Here is a 23,848-nt window from a genome sequence, read left to right on the forward strand (position 1 = left end):
TGTAATTTTGGCATCATTCCTACCATTCCTGCCGTCCTTTTTCATGCGCTGTCCCACAGGAAGAGGCACTGCGTACGGACAACCAGCGTTGCCCCGTGAGTTACCCACGGAAACCAACTCAGGCCCAGGCGGAGATTGATTTGGGTGATTTGATTTAAGGCGAAAACGGTAACAACACTGGCTGGCCGCTTCTTCGACGTTTCTCTTGCTTTCTTGCTGCGAAAGCCCGTAAAGCGCAAACCACAACGGGACAGAACCTTGAAGAACGAACGGTACCGTGTCTTGTAATGGAGGACTGTTTGCTGTTTGGGATCTCTCGTGGTTGAAGCTTCCTGACCGGTCGTTCGCGACTGTCAGTACTGCGAGTTGCTCTGGGTTTCCCTTTTTCGACTTGGTTCTGGAGGTTTAGGTACATTTAAAATTCATATGATTGTTGCCTTACAAGGTACGACGGAGAGGGATGGAAAGCAAAAAAAAAACAACACCAGGGGACAAGGAAATAACTGGAATATGGGTTTTGGTTTGCGGTAAGTGTGCTTTAAAACAGATGGAAAGGAGTTTAAGGATGATAGTGGACGGCGGGGAATTTTCGGAATCGTGACAAGTGTTTGCAGGAAGCTGGACAATTTGATTCGTAAAAAAACAAAACACATTTACCAAATCTGTTCAAGGATTCTGTGGAAATTATGTTGTTATGAAAAATATATTTCTATTTGCTTTCCATGGAGTTTATCATTTTGGAAACATCACTGAGCCGATTTTGTTGTGATTTATTCTGAATTAAAAAGTTATCAAAAACCGCAACGAAAACATGAGAAACCGCATCTTGTGAGAATTTAAAATTAAGAAGCTAACTAGGAAAAACCTAGGTTGATTTTTTATTGATTTTTTGGTGCAGGAGAATAAATAAATGTACGATGAAATGCGTAATGTTGGTGATGGGGATATTGTTTGGAGGGAGAATTTGCAGGGTTTTTTTAGTTATTAAGGCAATAGCATCCATTTTTATGGCAGGCTTCTTAGATGAAATGGCAAATAAAGCCATTTGATATGGAAACGGCAATTATCCTTATATAATACTGTCATAGTAGCCGTTGATATTGTTCACGCCCTCCCAGCATATGGGCAAGGTTAGTCAGCGTGCGGTAAAATGGGGCATCCGGTGGCCGAGTTAACTGCGACGCCGGTCTTCACACGGCAGCAGGACCTGGGCTCAAATCCCTTTTTTTCCGCCCCTTCCAGTCTGCAGGACTGAGCAATTTGCTACGGGTAAAATCATGTCACAGAAAGCCAGCAATGATAGGCCGATACCTCTCGAGGTTCCGCTTCTTTTTCTTTCTTGGCCTAACGACCTTTTAGGGCATATGCTCGCCACTTCTGGCTTACTAGAATCATTGTTTTTGCAAAGTTGAATAGTTAGTCCTCACTATCGAGGAACGGCCCAGATGAGACTTGATCTCCGGTCCTGTCATGTGAAGACCGGCGCCGTTGTCGCATCTACCACCGGGCCTCTCGAGGTTGCAATGACAAATAAAAAGAGGGAAGTCAGCGTATGGGGAGACGGTCTTGGATGGGATTTGAACTCCGGTTCTGCAGTATGAAGGTCCTCGCCTCGGCAGTATTCCTACACTAAACTGTATACAAATAGTAAGAGATTTTTTTTTTATCGAGAGGCACGAATAATTTCCCAAAACCCCTAACTCGTACAAGAGTTTCAATTGCGTAAAGTATCGTTTTATTGAATTACAAAATGATTTAATAATTGAAATTATTTCTTTAACAATACTACTAACGCAATTGAAATGTAAAAAGAAACTGTCTTTATCAGTTCTCATGTTCAACATGTTCTTATTAAAAGATTATCAATATTTTAAAATCTTAAGTATTTAATAAAAATTGACAATGAATGTTTCATATATTTAATCGATATAAACTTTGTATATTTTTAATTGTAAGTTTATTATTTTAGTAAGAAAGTTTGTTAAAATTCCTATCAGCAATATTTAACCTCATAACGGTTACTTCAAGATGTACACAAAAATCCGTTACAACCATTCAACAGTTCCCCTTTTCCTGCGATGTTATTTTCCTGTTTCCCCGATTTGATTTTCGAACCAAAATATCCTTCTCCCCAGCGGAATCGGCTTCAATCTGAATCACCCTCAACTTTGCTGACCATTTCATCAGCATGCTGGTGTACTTCTTTCGTTAAGATTGTTTTGGGCCGGGCGATAAACGATCGAGATTTTAAAAATATTAAGACATCCCAATCAATACACACACACACGCAGGCATTAAATTTCGGACAAGCCCTCATGAAGTGGCAAAGAGTAGCTGATTGAAAGCAGTTGCCCTCGTCATCCGTTTGATGATGCGAACGGGCGCCCTATCTTCCCCGTATCGAAACGGGGAAGTGTTTCGCTGTGCGCATGAGCCACCGAGCCGCCAGTGTTCATCCGTGTACGTACACAAACCGTCCGATTTTTTGGCCCAAGTGCGGTGGGTATGCGGGAACACCGGAGGAACCCGCATCGGAAGCATCAGCAGCGGTTGGCTTTGGTCGTTCCGTGTGCCAGTCGGTGGATGGCTTCGGTGCGGGAAACATCGGCAGAACAACAGCGTTCCAACAGCGTACCCTACCCGAAGCGGGCGAGTTTAAACAGTGTGAAGAGCGGACAAACACGTTCACCACGTGGAATTATTGACTGTGTGCGCGGGATGCGCTGTGCTTGCAGACAAGTGCAGCTGAAGTGCAGTTGGTGTGCCGGGCATTACGGGTGTCAGTGTCACGGCATCGAGTGAGTGTGATTATTATTATGATTTCTTTCTCAAGCTGCTACTTGTACGTGACCGAAAGACCGTAAAGCAATGAGGATTAGGAGAGAGGAAAAATCGGTTACATACAAGTAGCGGACCCGGGCTCGGCCGTGTCGGCCTAATGTTGGGTGCGTTCCCGCGGAATGACAGGAAGCTGAAATGATCGTGTCCCCTCGGCCCAAACCACGCCCGTACGGCGAGACAGCGGAAGGAAACATAATTTTCCACGCTTCCAACCGACGTCCCATCCCGGCTGATATGCTAATATCTTAAGACGGCGGGCAAAGTGGCCTTCCCATACTATCTTGCTCAACTGCTGCAATCCATCACTCGCGCTCGCAGGCCCCAGCACCGTCATGGGGGAGGATTAAGAGCCAAGAAAAGGGTTCACCAGCACGGCGGATGCGGCGATGCGATGTGTAAAAGTTTGATCGTGGAAAACTCGTATCCATCGTTCGATCTCAGCAACCCTCGGCCGTTCTAGCTGTGATGAGTGAGCCAAGACAGCACAGCAGCAGTAGACGACGGTGAACGACGCGATGTGCACATGTGTTTCAGCACAAGTGCGTGTGAAGCCGAATGTGTTCTGTGTGACGGCGTGTGTGTGTGTGCGTCGATGATTACGTACAGAAGAGAGTGTCAAATGGGAAAAGATATTACGGCGGCAAAAGGCAAAGCCAAACCGAGCTGTGAAGCGGGAACCCGTTCGCCTGAACCTTGGCAACAGTTGGGTGACAAATTGGGAAAATTAAGATACTTTCTTCTGCATCTGCGAGAAGCTGAAAGGTGTGCCACCGTCTGGGATTAATGTCGCCCGGATGCTGCAGTATTTCGTCTAAGTAGGCTGTGTTTTGCATGAAATCAGCTCGAGCGTTCTTCGATCCCGTGGGACGGACGGACGGTGGTGGGCACACAGCGTTTTGGTGTTTGGAAGTCTGGAAGCAAGACTTGAGAACTTCGTCTTTTTTTTTTTGGGAGGGTTATTGAGGTGATTTCAGTGAAAGGGCATTACGGGGTATGGTGAGTTTATTAATAATCCGGGCACGATACAGCGTCGTCGCCGTACGACACGGTAACGTTGGTGCGTGATTTGAAACAAAATATGACAACCACTGAAGGCGCGTTTAAAAAAGGGTTGATCAATGGCGCCCATCGGTGTGACGTGAACGCGCGCGTGTGTGTGTGTCTTTGCTTTCTAGTGAAAGAAATTGTGCAATCAAGAGTCTTGTTTTTGAAATCGTTTTTTCCCTACAGTATTCTACTTCAAGACAAAAGCATTTCAACTGCTGCGGCTCTGGTGTAGTGTGTTGTGTTTACCTTCGATTCGGTTTAACCGTAACCGTAAGACACCGGGTGTAGAGACCGGAGAACGTGAGTGAATGGATTATGGGTTATGAAACACCGTTCGGCGGTGTCATACGCTGGAACAACGATAGTTCGTGTCTTAACACATTTAATGAAGTGTTGGATGAAGGTGCGCAATACGGGTGCAAAAGGAGCTTAACGCAGGCGCTGGCCCTGAAGGAGAAACAGCATTTTGGAACGTGCCGCTGTCTTGGGAATGGTAAGTTTTTGAACTGACATTTTTTCCATTTATGCATTTTGATGTTCGATTGTTCTGTTTCGAAAGATTGTTCCTGTCGATGTTTGGAATGTTTATTGGAGATTTGTTGAAAAGAGTTTCTGATGGAGGTTTCGTACTGTTTTCCAGGTTTTTAAAATCTGTTTGAAAAGTAGTTAATTTTAATGTTTAGATGGTTGTTAATTTAATTAAATAAGAATAGTGCAGCTAATTAAACTTATGAGGGAATACATTTGGTTCAACATAGATTACGTTTTCACACGCACAATATTTCTCAGATCATAAAAAAGTGTCTGCATATTCAAAGCAATGTCCTGTTCGATATGTAACAACTATAAAATGCTTGATCGCTTTAAATTGAAAAAAATTAAGCGCATGCTTGATAAAAATATTTGAAATTTAGGATTGATGTACATAAACCAACCACATTTACTTTTAATATAAGAATACCAGGTATAGTTTTAGCGTGGAAGACTTATTATCTTGGTACTCGTTTTTACTCTCTTACTATAAATGATTTTTCACTATTTTTTTCATTTTGTGTAATGTCATGTTTTATTTCCCTGTTTTCGCATTTTATTGGGAGTGTGAGAATGGTCACTGTTATATGATTAACATTAGTCACTTCACTTTATTTTTCCTTATAATAAATTAAACCACGACCATACATTGTTATTTCAAATACGTTACATTAAAATGTTCATGAAAGCGCAAGAAAAGGGATTAATGAATATTTTGAAGGGGGCCTATTTTTACACACAATTTTCTTTTCATACAAATATTCATACAAGCAATTCGGTCAGGGACAGTGGTTTGTTATTTTGGAGGTTCTGGTCTAATATATACGGGTTTATTTACTTAATTTAAACAAAGATGAATTGTAATGTATCTGTGCATGCCAGACACTCTATGCACTCCAGTTACTAACTTAAGTAAAAATTGTATTCTGGTCGTAAAATAACCGATCCGAAACTTTGCGATTTCTTCACTGTCTTTGAACTGTGTCTTAGTGTTTGACAATTATTCGGTTAGTTTCTAAGGTTTTGATGTGTTTTGATAATAAATTGGTAAAAATAATTTGATCAGTCGAATTTGGAAAAGTTTTAATATACCTCAACTGATTATTAAATTATTAAACCTTAATGTAATTGATAAAGTTCTCATTCCATCTCTTCTGTTGCATTTGATTCATCTAGAAAAAACATGGTGATAATTATTATTCATTAAAAAAATACATAAACAATTTTATCAATTATTGTTACTCTATATCAATGTTCCACCTAAAAGAAACTGTATTAGGTTTGAAAAGAACTATAAAGTTTTATTTTTTATTTTAATTAAAACAAAAAAAAATAACAAGGCATTTCCTCACAGTTATTTTGCCTTACTTCGGGCATGCTCGGTTGATTTAAAATATTGTTATGCGAATAAACTGTTATGCTTTTGTTTGGGTCGGTCCGGTGGCCGAGACACTATAGCGGCGTCGGACTTCGCACGGGAAAACCCGTGATTAACTATCCAGTTACCAGTATAAAAAAGTTAGAAAAAAGACAGAAAGCCAGAAATACCAGGCCGAGAGGCCTCTCGAGGTTGTGTAGTGCCAAGGAAGTAGGAGTTTTTGGAACAATCATTATAAAAAAAAATATTTAAGGATTTCCGTAGATTTTCCAAATAGAAAAACACATTTAAATTCGAGTCGAATAATAAGAGCAAAACTAACTTGCTAACAAAAAAAAGAAGTTGAATTAACTAAACAAAAGCAACAAGTGCGCAGACAACATTGCTCAGTTAATGAAACCAAAACAGTTATCCATTAAATATTCATGCAATTTACACCACCGGCATCACTATCTGCACACACAGCTTCTCATTAATCCATTATGCGTTTGGCTAATAAATTTAATAGCTGCATCATCAGCACCGATAATGCAGGCAAACGCCTTGTCAAATGCAAATTACCACCAACCACTGTTGCTCACATTCCTACCACCGGCGAGCGAATAATTTTCCCGATCGGTTTCAAGATAACAGTATTAAGCACCAATCCGATGTTGATTGGCGAGATGGTGGACCACCGGGGCTAGATCCTGCTCGGGGAAGAACGTTTCGCGACGCATAGAGTCAGGCGAACGCGATAAAGCGAACGTTTGCCTGCCGATATTGGGCCTGTGGAATGGTTTGGACTAGCATTTGTAATTAAATTCCCGTTTAGCATACCGTTTTGCTAGAGATAATTCGCCGGCAAGCAAGCAGAAACATTCCTTACCGTCTGCCGGCTACGTGTTGCGCTTGCTGTAAACACTGGCCCTACCGGCAGCTTCTTCGTGCTCGGCCAGCAGCAACAGCAAGTCCTTGGCCACGTTCTTTGATGTGCAAAAGGTGTTTTGGTTTTTGGCGTTGTTTTCAGCCAAAATTGGACACGCATGAATGACAAATGCAGCTGTGGAGATATCGGTAACATGGACCGTATGGCTCTTATCACATCTGCATCTCTAATGCAACATTGGCACGTGTGGCGCGTGCAATGCGGTGGAAGGAATTTTGTTCGGCTTTTTAACGTTCGATGCGCGAATCGACGGTGGTGGATCGAATGGGACGGTGGGTGCGCCCTGCACCATCGCAATCTGTGTTCAATGAGCGCAAAATGCAATGAGGCAACCGAGTTGAAAATGATAGTGTTGCCGATAGAGTTCTAAAAATAATAATATTCAATTCACAGATCACTGCTCAGTAAACTGGGCCCGGCCGTCGCCTCGCAGTTTTTGGAAGGCATCAAATTAATTTCCACCTGATAGGAGATGGTTTTTCGAGGGTTGGAAGGGGTAAAATTGAATGTTTGTTTGTTTATCGATCAACCCTGTACGGTACCTGTCAGGCCAATCGATTGCTGATGCATGATGGCACTACAAAATTGAACATAACAAACCAGCAGTGAAGGATGCTTATGACGAACATGGAACGGGAAAAAATACGTCATCAGGTTGAAAAGTGTCATCAGGGTGGTACGGTGGTACGGCAGGTGATATGAATTATGCATACGAAGCTTAATTTATGAGAGTGGTAGATTGTTTTCTTGTTCACACAATCTACCATGTCGAGGATGGAGTTGATTATTTAATGGAGTTTTGAAAATAGATTGCTCCTAGTTTGTTGCAGTGTTGCTGCTGGGTTCGATACGATCATTTTGCTTCTACAAAAAAAAGTTGACGGCCTGAAATGTTGCGATAAGCAGCAAACTATTTGAGCATAAACTATACCAGAGTATTGAAGTATACCTGAATTTGCATCCTAAGAGGATTATTTAGGCAACTGTGTTTCGCCAATGTTTACCGTGCTGAGTGATGAAATATTGCATGCACTTTAATTACTGTAACACATAAAAATCATTCCATCCGTTGTTGATTCCGATGAGTTTCATGTCTGTTTTAGCATTGATGTTCATATCGTTTTATGTGTTATTTTAAACATGGTTTTTGGTGTTGTTACTTTGAAGTACTAGCCATTTACTCGCATTGTTGTTTGTTGTTGAACTCGGAAAATTATCACACCGATGATTGCGCTCAATCAATTCTATCAACCAGCAACAATAATTAGTACAAATGATGCTCGCTTTGAATTTACAATTTCCATTTGACTTGTTTATGTTGTCATGTTTTGCTCCAGAGCTATGATTAGTATTTGAATCATGTAAGCAGTCTTTTCGACATGTTTTATTTGATTATTTTACATGGTAGCTGTTTACATAAAATGGAAGTTTTTATTTATTTTACTGATTAACATTGTTCAACATGCCTTCATAACCGACGGACATGTTCTTCAATTCTCTGACATTATTTTTCCACAGGTTTAAAAAAAAAATAGTAGAAAATGGCCAGATGGTTCGAATGCCAAGTCGCATATTGTTTGCAACATGTGAACGCTTGTTTTATGTCTTTTAAAAACTAAACATTTTAATATGCGCTTATTATGCCTCCCGTGTTCATGTTCATGCAATCATGTTCTCCACTGTTTGTGATAATGAGTAATCAACAATTTTTCTGACTGAGTCGTCTGATACAATTCTAGTGTAAACAAGATGGCTTACAAATAAAAAAAAACTTTATAGTAATCGCTAATAGAGTAATTGCTTGTTTATCTATTTTTATTTATTTATTTATTTTAAGTGTGACGGCTAGTCGCCATATAGTCAACACCGCGTGTGTTGACGAATTACAATTTCACAAATATTAAAAAAATACAACAGTTGACAAGGAATTTCCTCCTTGTCGTTTGCCTGTTTATCTATTCACTTTCACAGAATTAAAATATTTTTTAAAAATGTTTTGTCGAACATATTTCGCATTTAAAATTCATTTCTTGCAAATCATCTACAATTAAACTTTTGCTGACTACAATTAAATACTACAAATACAATTAAATTTCTGAAAATTATAAGTTTAAAAAAGATAATCCAGAATTAAATTAAGTTCTGCTCTTAAAAAGCAATTGTTAGTTCTGCCATTTAAAAATAAAATACCTTCAACACAATCGGATGATTGAGAAGGATGATTCCGGCTTAATGGAAATCAGATTGCATGCTGATTGATGCTTGACAGTCTCCACGGCAACTGTCACATGGATCTCTCACAAATGCAGTGGCCCGCCGGCATGATTTATGCAAACCAGCAAAACCCCTTTACCATTAATTTGCAATCTATTGGCCAGCTATTTACCATCATTCTATTTGCAAAATCACAAACACGAAGCGAACGCGCTACCTTATCGCAACACAACCAATCCATTACTTCAACGCAATCGACCAGATTTTGCGCTCCAAACGCGCGGCCGCGGTCTGTGTTTGTATTTTCCCGCACCGAAACTATTGATTTAGAAAGCGAATGCTAATGAATGAGTAATTGGCTAACTTTTGCGAAAGCATGTCGCGTATCGGCGTAATGCGGTTGCTCTGTCCCGCTGCCGGTAGAATGAACAGCAGTGACATTTGAAGATGTGGTAGAATAATTAGGACACTTTCCGTTACCTTCCAGTCCTGTGTGAACTGTTGACCCACGGGATGAGATTTCTGCGAAACGTGAAACAACATCGAATGGGGCTGTTTTGCTCGGGACGGACCATTATCTTTAAGAGGGTGTAGTGCATTGAATCCTGCCCGAGCCGCCCGTTGTACCGTCCGACGATGCGTTAAGTGGCCGTTGCTCATGAAAATTCATGGCCTGGCAGCTTGGAATGTGTGCGAAACTTTGCGGGAAGATACTTCACATCGCTACTTAAGGAATTACCGTCGTACATCACTCGCTCGGAGTAAATGTACCCTTTTGGTTCACCGTTGCCGCCGTGCAGTGATTTATGGGAAAACATGTGTCCGGATGGCTGTTTTGAAAGAGACAGGCTAACTCGTCTCAATTATTGGATCACCGGCACACGATGTATCGATCGAATAACGATTTCTGGTGGAAGTCTGTTTTTGGACCAAAAGCCAAAACAGGCACGTTAAAAATGAGTTTGTAATGGTAGCGTTGAAGGACATAGCACTAATTTTAGATTTAATTTTCCAATAAACCTAAACAACTCCATCTCTATGTCAGTCAACTCGTCATCAAATACGTCAACACTCACCGTTTCTCTGTTCGAAATTTTCGTCATCGGTTTTAAACGTTTTGGCCCGAGACCACGCGATCGATTTGTTTCTATAGTGACATTTGGGCCCACCCATCTCGGGAAATTTTAAACCATGGACAACTCAAATTATTCATTCCAGCAGTAGGGATATGGCCCCGGGGCTTGAAACGCCATACAAGGATTTCTGTGAAACATTAAATCAAGACTATTATTATTGATTTAAGCCAATTCCTTATAATACTGTGGAGGATTTCCATGCTCTCGATACGGGTGTCGATGATGTATGCAGTCGACGTATTTCGTAGGTAGTTTCAGCTCCATCTCACCCTTCGACGAGGCATAGCGATAGTTCCGGAAACGTATTTGCGGGAGTGTGTATTTGCAAGGGTCGTAAAAGATTCTGAGAGTTTTGATGGATTTTGCCGTAGACGTGGGGACGTGGCTGTGAAGAAACTTGGTTGGCAGGATGGATTGGCAAAGGGCAGAGCAGAAGCAAAGGTGTGCGGGCCTTTCGTCTAACATGATAATGTCTTAACAGACATGTCGGCAGCGGGTGGCTGAAACAACTAGCCATTCGTCATGCGGGTTGCCCTTTGTTTTTTTCTTTCGCCCCGTTTATTTGTCACCGTTGATTGATCAGACGTTTGCAATGATCCAATTATCGCTAAGTGACGGGTGGGCCCAAAGTAACAGTGCACCACCAGCACCATCACCCGGTTGCCAATGTACCAGCACCAGTTTCAGGATGTATGTGTGGTTGGAAAGGTTACAAGTGCCGTGACGGGATGAAATATTCATAATCTTCACACGGAATCGGCCCTCGTCACGATGAGCATTATTTTCTTGCATTTTGCAATGAAGCGTACAACGAATAGCAGTGGGTCATTGTTTTTTCTTGTGAATGTATTGAAACCTCATAAATTTAAAAAAAGAGCACTCAAATGAGCTAAAGTCACAGACAAAAAGTCAGTCAGAAGCGGAAAAGGAAAGTCAGAAGCGTTCAGTAATACGGAACTCTTCAAAATTTGGATCTGGATGATGTCCCTGGAGTAGAGACATTTGTCTTTCACATGGCATGAATCCCAAAACCCATAAGGACCGTTTCTTCATACGCATCATTGACTATACAGAGAGATTGAAGCCTAGTGACCCAAGGTATCCATAAACTAAACAACTAAGGATAAAATCAGGTTAAGGAAATCAGAAATGTCTGACCAAGGCTTCTCCAAGTTGTATTGACAATGAAGAAGTTGAATCAAGCATAGTAACTTCGAGCATAGTTTCTGACAGCAATACCTCAATTCTCGCTAGGTGGTAGAGGCTTCAATGGCGCCGGTTTCCATACGTCAGAACCGGAGTTTAAATCCCATCTGGACCGTTCTCCCATAGTGAAGACTGTCTATCCAAGTAGGTTGTATCATTAAGTCAAGGAAGCCAGGAATAGCAGGTATGATGTTATCAAGACGCCGTTAGGCCAAGAAAGGACAGAGAGAGAGACCTCGAAAAAAAATCAACTAATTGTTCAACAAAATGGACTTGTGATTCTGGGCTTTGTATACCAAGGATCGTCGCTGTATCAACTCCTAGTTTCGAAGATTAAAGTTATCTTTGAATAATAAGTCTCAAATAAGCTTTTTACTTTAACAATTTTGAGCGTTATTGGACGATGAAAAAAGTTTCATATGTATAAGTAGAAAGTCTATTAAATTAGCATCATGACACTCATGATTTTATGTATAATTTTCTTGCTGATTTGCTGATGCACCATTTGGCTGCAGAAAATGTTACTACATTAGTTTGAATGTACGAGCATAATAAAGTACCCTTTTCCAGAACTTCTGTGGCGTCTATTTCGTTAGAATACCGCCGGATTGCCTCATCCTATATGCAGAATCAGCTGACGGAACGTTCTCGTCCGTTCACGAAGAAATGCAAATCGATTAAAATGGAATTGAAACGCAATAAACATGTAAATATTCAACAGCAACGTGCATCGGTTCAAACATTTTTGCGTGAACCTTTCGTACCCCTTACATAAATTAACCCTACCTGCAACCGTTTCCGATACGACTGCTCCGAGAAAAATCATACGGTGAAACGCCAAAAAAAGTGGATAACATTTGCACACGATGTAGGGTCCATTTGGAAAGAGAGAGAGAGAGTTTGAAGTTTCCCTTCATACGTACAGTTAGCACTATGTTGCCGGGTCCATTTTTCCGTTGTTGTTGTCCAATACCATCAAAAAGGAAGCAAGTTCCATCCGGTTGAACCTTGGGTGGAAAAGTGTTTGATAAAATGGTATTGTACCGGTTCGCCGGTCATCGCTGCCGGTCGGGCGTGATCACATCTCGCCTTCCGGGACCTTCCGAACGGGGTTCAACAATGTAAAATCAATTGAAATATTTTTTGCATATGCGAACACACACACACACCCATTTTTTGGGGTACGGGCAAGTGTGGTGTGAATGGTAATGGGCGCTATAAAACTGGTCGTAAAAAAGCTCATCCAAGTGTTGTTCAAGTGCGGTGATCGACGGTGCCATACAGAACCACGGCACACACACGATAAGATCGTGTACGGAATTCGGTGTTGTACTGCACTTTGGAAAATGTGGGCACATTTCGTGCCCGCAGCAGTGAGAAGTGTTTTTCTTTTCTTGTCACCCTTCTTTTTTTTCGTATGGAATTGAAGCGCAAAAGACATTCGAAATTGAAGCACAATATTCATGAGCTTAACAGTGGAGCCTGGTAGAAAAGGATATCCATGCAATTGATGTTTGAAGTGCGAACGATTTTCCAAAAAAAAAAACATGGACCGATGGAAGGATGTAGGGCGCATTGGTTGATTCGGTGCAAACTGACGTCGATAAAATGGACGGAATAAACAGCACAAGGGAGACAGATAAATGTAAAAGCAAAGCAGTAGGAACGGGAAAACCCCGACAACATTTACACAAATCGAAACCGTCCGACCTATCTTGCATGGGTAGTACGATACACCGGGCACGGCTCATGAAAAATACAACGAACAAAACGGTCCCAAAAGGGTCACACGTAATACGATTCCGATCGGGACGACGATGGGGTGTTCGTCGGTTTCGGAGCCCAAAAAAGGGTTCCCGAGCCTTTGGACCGTTTTTCCTCTTTCTCTCTGGGGGCAATCGACTGCCGATGATGGGTTGTGTTGCGTGCGGGATCGAGATTGTGCGGCATTGCTTCGGAGGAGCAGTCGGGTGGATCCGTATTTTATTCCACCATTAAGACAAGGATGATCCGTAAATGAGCAACACAAACAAAAGCCGAGGGTCAGCTCGGCGAATAAGCTAACGGCGAAAAGGCCGGTCCTTTACCATCCCGAGAAGTAAACGAGCTTCGTTGTGGGGCACCCCCTATTTTTTTTAGCTTGTTTGCTTGGGTCAGTTGTTGTATCGAAGATTTGCAAAGTCCGTAGTTGATGAAAATTTCAAATTTATCTACTCGGTGGGAGAGGATGCATGTAGGAGTTGGAAAGTGGAGAGTCTTCGATCGGTTGAGAAGGATCGTTTGAAAAGATCAATCAAATAAGAGTTGCCGTTGTTAATGATGGATGTTGTTAAAGGTAAATATTTTTAGATTGCTGATGATAACCTTTTATAATACGGTAATAATCCCTGTGTACAAATGTACTTTGGAGATTAGTTTTTATGCTCTCAATAAAACCAGGAATTGCGATGGAAGTTGAAGTGATAGGCGGTAATATTGCACAACATCAGGATTTAAATACAAAATACTCCCGTGGAAAATTGGAATCCTTTTGGATTTTTTGTTTAACTGCCAGGCTCTTAACCGGGTTCAGGCTAAAGCTTGCAAGGCTCCTGAACTCCTTGATACTGTTCGTGGTCTAGTGTCGCCATCACTTCGTCACCAAAATCACTTGAGCTCAACTTGAGGCTTCCACACTTTCTCGGCCCATGTTGATAGTGTAAGAGCCTTTATCGGCTGGGTCATCTGATACAATTCTCATGTTACGACCATGCAACAGGAGCTTATCGAGTCTAATTCGCTGCACAGTAATTCTTGCTCACACATCCGAGGCAATTATTACTTTCACACGTCTGGGCCCGGTGGTAGAGGCGACAACGGCGCTGGGCTTCATTCGACAGGGCCTGAGTTTAAATCCCATCTGAGCCCTTTCCCCATAGAGAGAACTGACTATCCAACTATGCGGTATCAATAAGTCTAGTAGGCCATAAATGACAGGCATCATCTGAGACGTCGTTAGGCCAAGAAAGAACAAGAAAGAAGAGACATTTCTGGGCCAAAAGTCATGAGGGGTCTCAAAAATCTTCCTTTTGTACTCGGTTTGGATGGTTTCAATATTTGAGACAAAGTCCACGTGTCAAAAGCATTTGTGAAAAGATGGGTTCCATGTTCCATACAGTTTCCAAGTGGTTTGTGAGGAAAAAATCTCTTCAGGCTGTAGTATCTTAACGTTTGTGTGATTATCGTGCAGACTTTTGTCCCGAAAAAGATATAGTCAGAAGTTTTGGATGACTTAAAAGGAGCAATCACCAACCTTAATTACTGTGTTAGTCAAAGGTGTGAATAATTTGAGTGAGCATGTTGTGAACTATTTGAAAGAACCATAGCTGAACGTCGTGTAAAAAAATAATTGCAAAATTTAAACATGGGACTTCCAAAATTCGAGATATAATTAACGTACTGCAAGAATGTCTTAAACTTTGTTAAAAGAAATCATCAACTTTTCGGCCCGTACTTACACGATTCAAAAAATTAGTTTTAAAATTATCCCAAAAACGAAAATGTTCCGCTTGCCGAAAATTGTGCCAGTCGGGAATTATGTTCACAAGCTCACAAGAGCGTAGGAGTCCGCACAGCCGAGCCAAGCATTCGCAAATATTGAACGAGCCAAAAGATTGGGAAGCAATCAAGCTGCCAGAACCAGGCGACGCCTGGTCCTTCGCGCGCCATTCATCTACCGCCGGTTTTTTTTTTTCTTATTTTTAGTCTCCATTCGGTGGAATAGATATTTCTTATCGTTGGTACGTCTCGCCCACCATTCCACTCACAGTCCCACGGGGTCTTTCTTTTTTGTACCTCGCTTTGGCAAATACTTTCCCACTTAAACGCAACAGTGCCGTTTGATCTGATCACTTTTGGGTGGGAGCCTTGTACCCAGCCCACCGAACATGATGCGCTAAGTACAAAGTGTTGCAAAAATTTCTTGGCTCAATTCAGTGGCGACTGTTGTACTGTGAGAGTGCCGTACAGGAGGCAGTTTTTTCCCCAATCCTCTAAGCAAGATGAACGCGTGTAATGGAGAAAATATGGAAAATTCCCATTCCCATCAAATCGTTTGCTAATCGGATTAGCTTGTATCCCGACAGATCGATTTCGTTTGCATACTTTCCCATCAACGCGCGTGGACAGTTAGCAACCGTTCCGGGAGGAGGGCTGGTCCTGTAGGTAATGGCGAAACGGCGAAACCAAAATTCCAATACGCCCCAGCTTCAATGCAGCTGAAGGGGGCGGATCATTTGGCTTCGGGGTGGGTGTGGGAAAACTTTTCCTAAAGATGCGCGCTCCATTGACGATTCGCCGTGGCACGAATGGCACGCAAAGCTTGTTGTCTGTTGTTTATTCTTGGAAGGATATTTTAACGCTAGGCACCGGGTTTGTATATCAAGATTCGATGATTAAAATGTCTGGCCGTTGATTACATTACTGATTAAGCTGAATGTTGAACCCTTTTCTTTTTGTCCTGAGCGCTGTCGATGTGACTGAGATGATGAGCGTACTTGCGCTGAAGGGCTTGTCTAAGTTTAGGTATCGTGGTGAAAGTGAATGATGTCGTTCAGCGCAAAGAACGGACAAATGTTGTTAACGTTGTGGTGCTTCGCTGTACTTGGAATTCTGAAATCGGCCTTCTTAAGTGGATGATTTAGTTCTGAAAATTTTAATTAGCCGGACCGAGAATAAGCTATTCGAAAGGTATTCTATTGATTTTTTTGCATTTCGATGTACACAAATTATATCACCAGTGGGCTTCAATCAAAGATCCAACTACGCAAATGACGTACTCTTGGAGTAATCAATAAAAAAAACTCTGTTAGGCAAGTCGGTTTTCTTCCATATTACAATCATATTTTAACGATCAATCTGTCTTAAAAGAATTGAATGTGTTGTCAGGTTAAAATTTGCTCAATTCTTTTTATTAAATTAATACATTTAAACCTAAAAGGCAGAAAAGATATATCTCCTCAGTAAAAGCTACTAGCACACTTTTTGATTAAGAGAGCAATTTTTTACCACAACTCTGTTCCACCAAGCCATTCAGTTTGACGAAGTGAAATTATCGATAAACTTGGGTCCAACGTTGCCTCTCCCGAACTGTATCGATCTTCCACCGGCACGGACATGCTGTTTTATCGCAATTTGACGACAGCAATCTTGCAAAACTTTCCTATTTCCATCCGCCCGGAAAGTGTGGATGGTTTGCACAAGATCCAAACGAAAGGGTACACAGCTAAGCAATCTTTGTTCGGCTAGGTAGTTCTGATTAAATCATCCGTTTATCGCGAGGTTCAATGCACAACCAGTTTTCCTATTGCCCCGTTTCGATATGCTGCTCGTGGTACGTACTGTAGATTCTCTGGCGAAACTTTCACCGATACTGTTTTCGCACAAGATAGACGAGTGCTGTTTCTTGGGAAGGTAGTATTTTTTCTTTCTATCTTACGGAGCCCATTTTCCCATCGCTTTCTAAGCGGGATGCTGCTGCTGCCGTTGGGAAAATGGTTCCACTTCGCTAGCGTAACGAAGCAATCTTCGTAAAGCAGCTGATAGATTATGCTCATTTATCAATCAGGTTGTGTGCCGTGCGGAAGGATGGTACATTGTGCTACCACCATACGCTTCTCGCTGTACCGAGGTTCCCAAAGGCCCGAGGTCAGGCAAAGTTTAATCGTCCGCTCCGGGCGGCCCCGGTGAACGGAGAAGTGGTAGGGATAGGTCTCGTCTTACGGTTACGCTGCTTAGGATCCTGTGAGGCAGTAAACGATTTTCTGGATTAGTATCAAGACCCGTCAAAGCGGATTGTAACGACCGAATTTTATCCTTCGACCGAACCCATCGGAACGGTATCGAAAAAGGGGAAACCCTTCACTCACTTCACTCGAAGCTCTTCGAAGAACAATCCAATTAACACCTTCAACGATGGGAGCAGTGGGGACCAGTATTTTTGCACCCCGGTCGGCTGGTCGGCCGTGTTTGGCAAGGGCTCCAAAGTATTAGAAGCGTAAACGGAGGCTTTCTCACGTTGCGCATAGCGTTTCGTTCCTAATCGTCAGTGGGTTAGAGTTCGATATTCGGTTTACTGCGTCAGCTTATCGGTTTGCTGAAGTGCAATGGGCCATTTAAATTAAAAAGGGAAAGAGAAACAACTTTCTCACAGCGGATGCGTAACGAACTGTAAGAATAAGAAACAATAAACACAGGGTTGTGTTGGTGAAGCATAAATTTTCGCTAAGCAAAGTTTTTCTGAAAGCTCACCAAATCAGTTCGGTTCCAGGTTTCGTGTGATTCGTTCAAACACTTTACTTTGTCCGTTCATGCATATAATTCCTTTACGAAAACATTGTTCGGCGAGGTGAAAATGGAAGGCGCAAAAAGCCTGCTACCGCAAGAGCCTGCTTTTGGATAATTCTTGAACCACCTTGAACCACTTTCTCCAAGAAACGTTCTTATCGATGACGCAGAGCCGGTCGGACATTGTATTGTGGTCGGTCTCTGCTTGCCACACTTTTCAACGGTGTTAATGCTTCGTTCAACTTACTTGTAGCTACAACAGACCGGGTACGGAAACCTGCTAACGGCCCACACGTTTACGGTGTGGGAACAGATTGACCCGATGTCAAGAGCAACCGGGGAATGGGATTGAAACGAGTGCAAGAAGCAACACGTTGCGCCTAGGAAGGCCTCTACCGGTAAATGGTCGATACATTTTTATGAGCTCTCTACACCGCCAACTGGAACGATTCAACAAAACTCTCCGGTCCACTTAAGCTGTCCAGCAGGCTAAATTGTTTCCGTTCGTTTAATTTCTCACCCCGCTCTTATGACTTTCGAATTGGAACGGCCCGTGTTGTGCGGGAAGCGGGCGTTTTTTTTCCATTTTTCACTGCATAAATTGTTCGAATATCATAAATTCATTGCCAGCGGCAGATGATGGGATGGGAACGGGAGTTCTTAAAATAAATTGTGCGCTGTAGATGGTGGCGAAAAGTGGAGAGTGGCTGGATGAAGAAATAATCATCATTATTGATTGGGAAATGATATCGGTTCTCATTATTATTTTCATGGGAAACGGGGAACATTTTTCACGCTTTAAAACGTATATAGTGACGAAACCTTTGAAGAGTACAAGGAAAATTATTTTTGATTTAAAAAACATATTTAAAATGCAATCTATTTTCTTCGCCTCCATGCTCGTCGAACGTTTTTCCGATTAAAAACTATTTTATATTGTACAGCCTGTATTTCTAGTTTTCTTAGAGTTTAATGAAGGATGGGTTCATTGAGAATGTAAGAGAAGTATATATTATTTTCTCATAATTTTCAAAATGTCCTTTTTGCGGTGAATTCTCTTCCAACAGTCATTTTCATGATCTCTGATGTGCCAATTGCATAACCTTAGGCGCGTACACGTACTGTTGAAGCATCTTAGGAAGTCTTATACAATTTTAAAATTGGTAAATTAGTACGAATTACGTAGTTCGTGGAATTCCCCTAATTAATATCTCCCTTTTCAGAACCGTTTTCATTAGTTCTTGAAGTCTTTAGAGAGATCCCTGCTATATTTCTACCCGTTTCAAAGGTAGAAATGGAAACCTTTACGGTGTGAGGCCGGTGGGTAGCAGGCTGCTTTTCAAGAAGCAGAAAAGGGCACACACTAATTCCTCGTCAAGCAACCAACGTACGGATTTAAAGGTAATACCGTCGCGGTCAATTAACCTACATCATACAGCACCCCCGGGTGCTGTGGTTAACCAAAAAACCTCAACCGATCGTTCCTCGATGTGTTTCGGTGGAGCAACAGATGCGAACCCGAACGGTGCCACTCTTTCAGCACTACGCTTTCCCTCATCAAATGGGAGTGAAAAGAAGCGATGAAGTCACACGGAAGATAGTATCGAACCTAACGCACACGGTTGCGCTTGGTAACGGTAGCAACCGGGTTTCGTTTGTGTGGTACCAATTACTTCTTCTCTTATAGCCTTAGTTCTGGGAAGAATCTCTACGAAAAAAGGGTTTTTGCGTCCTAAGGTGAGACGAGGTGAGCAATGGGGCATACGAGAGCGGCTAGATCGGGAAAAGATCAAAGACGTCCTACTGTTGCCTGCCGTCTTTGAAAACGCAGACGCGCACAGCAAGTCCGGAAGCACCGGTGGTTGTAGATGAAATGCAATACAAGACGTTTTTGGGACGAGATCCGCACTGGCGATACCGATCGGCGTAAGATGCCAATCACACTCAGTACAGGATGATGTTGTGCAGGCCTTTTGCCCTCCCCCGCTCTCTCTCTCTCGGGACCTTGTGTTGGGAAGGGCAGAAATCTTGTAATACGAATCCACCAAGGACCGGCTTGGGACATTGCCCGGAACAGGTGTAATATTGATCTTTTCCATATTTCCCTGACAACGATTTGCTGATTTCTTTATGCGGGTTTATTTTTCAAACGACCCCCTCCCTGCGAGCGCCTTTTTCCCTCTTCCAAACACCTTTGCTTTTTTTCTCTTTTGACAAACCGGGAATGGGACACTGAACCCGTTTCGTCGTATTTTGTGCAATTTGTTTTTCCTTCGCCTTTCAAAGTGATGGTTAAAAATACCAACCCCTGTTTGGTTGAGAGTTTATTTCTTCGGTGCAAACATGGAGCAATGCCGTTCCTAACTGCCGTTGGGTGCAGATCTGTTCCTGAAGATCGGGGCTAGCGGTAGCAGTAAAAGGGTAGTAATTCGATTGCTAACATTTTGGAAACCAATGGTTATTTTGATGGTGAAAAAAAAGAGAGAGAAAAAACAGTAAGTGGTCCTCGCGGAGAGTTGAGGCAGATATTAAACATTGGGGATGCCGAAAACTGGGTAGGTCGAGGTCGGAAGCATAAATTATGCACGAGATGTTAATAGGTGAGCGAAAAGGAAAAACACTTTGTTTGCAGCGTTGAAATGATCAACATTTTTTTTTCGCAGTTTTATTTAAAATAAGTATTTCATTATTTGTATTAGTTCGATTTACATATTTAAAGCGTAGTCATTGCTAAAGGAGGCGCCCAGTACTTCATGCTTTTCGTTGGGAAAACTCTGAGTGCAAGAGTGGATTGTAGTAAATGAATGGTTTTTTTGAAAATAAAACGAAAAGCTATAAAAAGATTTTTGAAATGCTATTAAATAAAGCATGAACAAGTATAAATAACGCCATCAATCAGTGCACGCCGAATCGTTTGTAGTATTTTTAGCGATGCAATTTTCATCACGCTTTCATCCTTCCAGTCGTCTGACTTTTCAAAGGAAATGGGGTTTTGGAACTGTACTCAAGCTGTGCGTGTGGGTTGAACGGATTGAATCATTCTGTGACAATGCTACAAAGCAAGCATTGTTGTTAAGCCCAACAAGCCAGCGAATCGTTCCCACCCAAAGCTATATGGTTTGCTTCGGTGAGTTCGTATTCTGTATAATTCCTTTCGATTACGATTCTACTGGTCTACTGGGTTGACTTTTAGAGCTGTCTGTCAAAATCGAAGAAAGGAAGCATACAGAACTCGCAGAAAAAAAAGAAAAACCAAGATGAAAAAAGTAATCGAAACGTGCGACAAACTGCATGGTTGCTGCTGAAGCAGGAAGAAGAAATCCGGTCACGTACCAGACTCCTCGGCCCCGGACAAACAATGGTAGCACCATAAATGTGGTTACCAACGGGTCTGGCAAGGTATTGTAGGGCTAGATTAAAAAAAAAAACTTTCTCCTCAGCGTGCATTCTTCTGAGCCACGGTACCACAGTGCCATTGATTTCGTTTCCGGCGTGGTGCGCTTTATTTTACTTGATTTCAGCACTGTCGATCGTACTACCTTTTACGGACCGTGTTGCGGAGGGGAGGAGGTGTATGGGCATTATTTTTGTTCGTTCTTTATATCTACCGTTTTGCCCCGAAAATGGTGAATGGCAATCAAATCACGTTTGGTTGTTCTGTCCCGGTGACTTGTCGTCGCTCATTCGGACGCAAAAAAAATCACCGTTCCGACGATTCCTGAGGCACTTTCGACGCAAAGATCTGCCGCACTCAAACGTTTCCTTCGGGTGGAAGGTGAATGGCCCCCGAATGGCTCCCGTTTTCGCAACAGCAAGGAAATCACAAAATGGGGCAAAAGTGAACAATACATGCCACGCGAACTTTTGCTGGCTGTATAATTTCGGGGGCTCGGGAACATTTTATTGGATAGCCGATTGCTGTTTGCACTGCTCGGTTTGACCGAATGTTCGCTACCGGTTCGCTGAGGTGAAAAGTGTAATGTTTACTCTTGCTCCAGCGAATTGACAGGGCTGGTGGGTAGTGGTGGGTCGTAATAGTGCCAGCAGCATGCAGCATGCCCACCGTTCGCTACCGAGGATGATAAAACTTTGTCTTGTTATTTGACGTTTGGGCGCGTAAACTTCTCGCAACCGTCGTGTTCCGGCCGTAAGTTGAGCGTATTTCCGATTTATTTCGATCGACGAAAAGTAAATTGAAATGAACATCAGTCCTAGGCACGGTGGTGAGGGCGATGGTGCGGTAAAAACTAGCCCCGATTGATGAATTGTTGCAAGATGCGACGAACGTGATACATTTGCTCTCCGTTTCGCTCTCTCTCGCTCTCTCAAGGATATTGAAAATGAGTCTAAAGTTGAGATTCAATTTCGGGTTGGCAAGTTTGGAAATTAATTTAGTTTTACCAACCCCAAAATCAAACCCAAATGCAATACTCGCAAGCTCGCAACAAGGGGGAAAACATCAACTCATGCAGGGTGCAGTTGTAATGTTTGCTTAGTGAGCGGATTGGTAATGGCTTATGTTGCTTTAGGATTAAAACGGGCTTCGTTTAGCTTCGTCCCAGGGAGCGTAAAGAAATTTTAATACGAATGCTTCTTGCAGCTACACGTGTGGAGTAAAGTAAACTCCAGCTTTGGAATAATATGCTTCTTCGTATTTCCTCTTCTGTTACCTTCAGTAACAGTAGAACGTATTTTTGTGGTACGATAGTTGGTTTAGCAGTTCCAGTTAGTTAGAACAATCATAACAACATTCCGCCACGTGGTTTATGGCGAGAGTTCCCAGTTAAGGTCACACATCATTTCTAACTATTGTTTCGTTATTGAGTTTTGTGGATGTTTTGCTACGCTGTACATCCAGTGATACTCGTCTCGTACCCGGACGGATAGACGAACTATTTTTGGTGAACGTTTTAGAAAGTTTCTTCGGAAAACCGGATGGTCGGGTTCTTTTGTGTTTTGCTGTACCGTACCGCAAATGTACGCTTGACTGAATGACAATCAAAGGATTCGCACCAGTTGGCATAGTGATACACCATGAGAAACTTCCAATAGCAGCTTGCCAGTAACTAAGTAGGCAGTGTATTGATTTGTTTTCATGAAAAATCCATTTTCTATTTCAGTGAATATTTTTATTATGGATACATATTTGGCTATGGTTGTGTAACTTGGTATGGCGTCTATTTAAATAAACTTTCTTCGTGAAAATTAATCTATCGATTGGGAAAATAAAATTGGGATTATCCAAATCGAGCAGATGATTCTGCAATATATTATCTAAAAATGTTCATGATAATTCTTCGATATTAATATTTGCACTAAAATATAATGGAAAAAGTGGAATCTGATTCACATGAATGTAAGAGCTATTTTTGAGTTTAAAAATAAACGTGAGCTTGTTTCAGCTTGTGGGGCAACCTACGCGAAGCTATTCCCATAGCATGTTACCAGGAATTAAATATATGAAAATTAATATCTATTAATATCAATCTAAAAATAATTCTTTGATGTGAAAATGCAATGCGCATCGCTTGTATTTTGTGACGGTTGAAATGTTTTCAGATATTTTCAAATTATTTAACAATGCAATACGCCGTCAACCACCTTCTTTACTAACTCGATATATATTTTTAAACGTTATTGAATTAGTTGAGAGACCCATTATACAAATTAAACATTTTTTTTTAATCGGGTTGCTCTATAATTTTGCTCAGTTGATGTGTTTTGACGGCTGAATCGATAAACATACAAATATTACTGACTAAATACGTTCGTGCAAAACTCAGGGCTGTATAATTTTTTGTCAAATTGTTGTCCTGTGTAGAAATTATAAGTATTCTTTTATTCTTCGAATCGTTTTCCTTACTTCACATAACTACATTGTTCCAGCAGCGTAATTACTAACTATCTCTATTACCTTGCCGAACGCATTCATCATAAACCGTAACCGCCAAGTGTGACACGGTTGGCTTATTGAGCATGTTAATACTAATATTAATAAGCGTTGATCATTGATTGTTGTTGTCGGGGGCTACGTAAACAGTGCATGCCAAACCATCAGACCCGTCGTCAACTAATTACCGTGCTCGTCAATGTTTAATTAGATCAACATTTCACGTTGCCCCGGCAAGGATTGTTGTCGCCTCACTGTTCGCATGCTCGCCTGCCCTGTGCGTGGTGGCCTTGTATGAATAATTCAAGGTACATCATGGCACACATACACACGCCGAAGAGTACCGGCATTCG

At 41.9% G+C, this 23,848-nt stretch overlaps 1 protein-coding gene across 3 annotated transcripts in view; it reads left to right on the forward strand.

Moving 5' to 3' along the window:
* The first annotated feature begins 2,583 nt into the window (after positions 1 to 2,583).
* LOC118511747 overlaps positions 2,584 to 23,848 on the forward strand; it is a 61,113-nt gene continuing 39,848 nt past the window's right edge. For 2 of the 3 annotated variants that reach the window (XM_036055209.1, XM_036055211.1), the window contains exons 1-2: positions 2,584 to 2,798; positions 4,072 to 4,381. The gene's annotated coding sequence lies outside the window, so the exon portion shown is untranslated. Of the gene's footprint in view, positions 2,805 to 4,071; positions 4,382 to 23,848 lie in introns of all 3 variants that reach the window. The other variant, XM_036055210.1, reaches the window with a different exon arrangement.

Source organism: Anopheles stephensi, chromosome 3 (genome assembly GCF_013141755.1).
Source record: "Anopheles stephensi strain Indian chromosome 3, UCI_ANSTEP_V1.0, whole genome shotgun sequence".
Classification (NCBI taxonomy): Eukaryota; Metazoa; Arthropoda; class Insecta; order Diptera; family Culicidae; genus Anopheles; species Anopheles stephensi.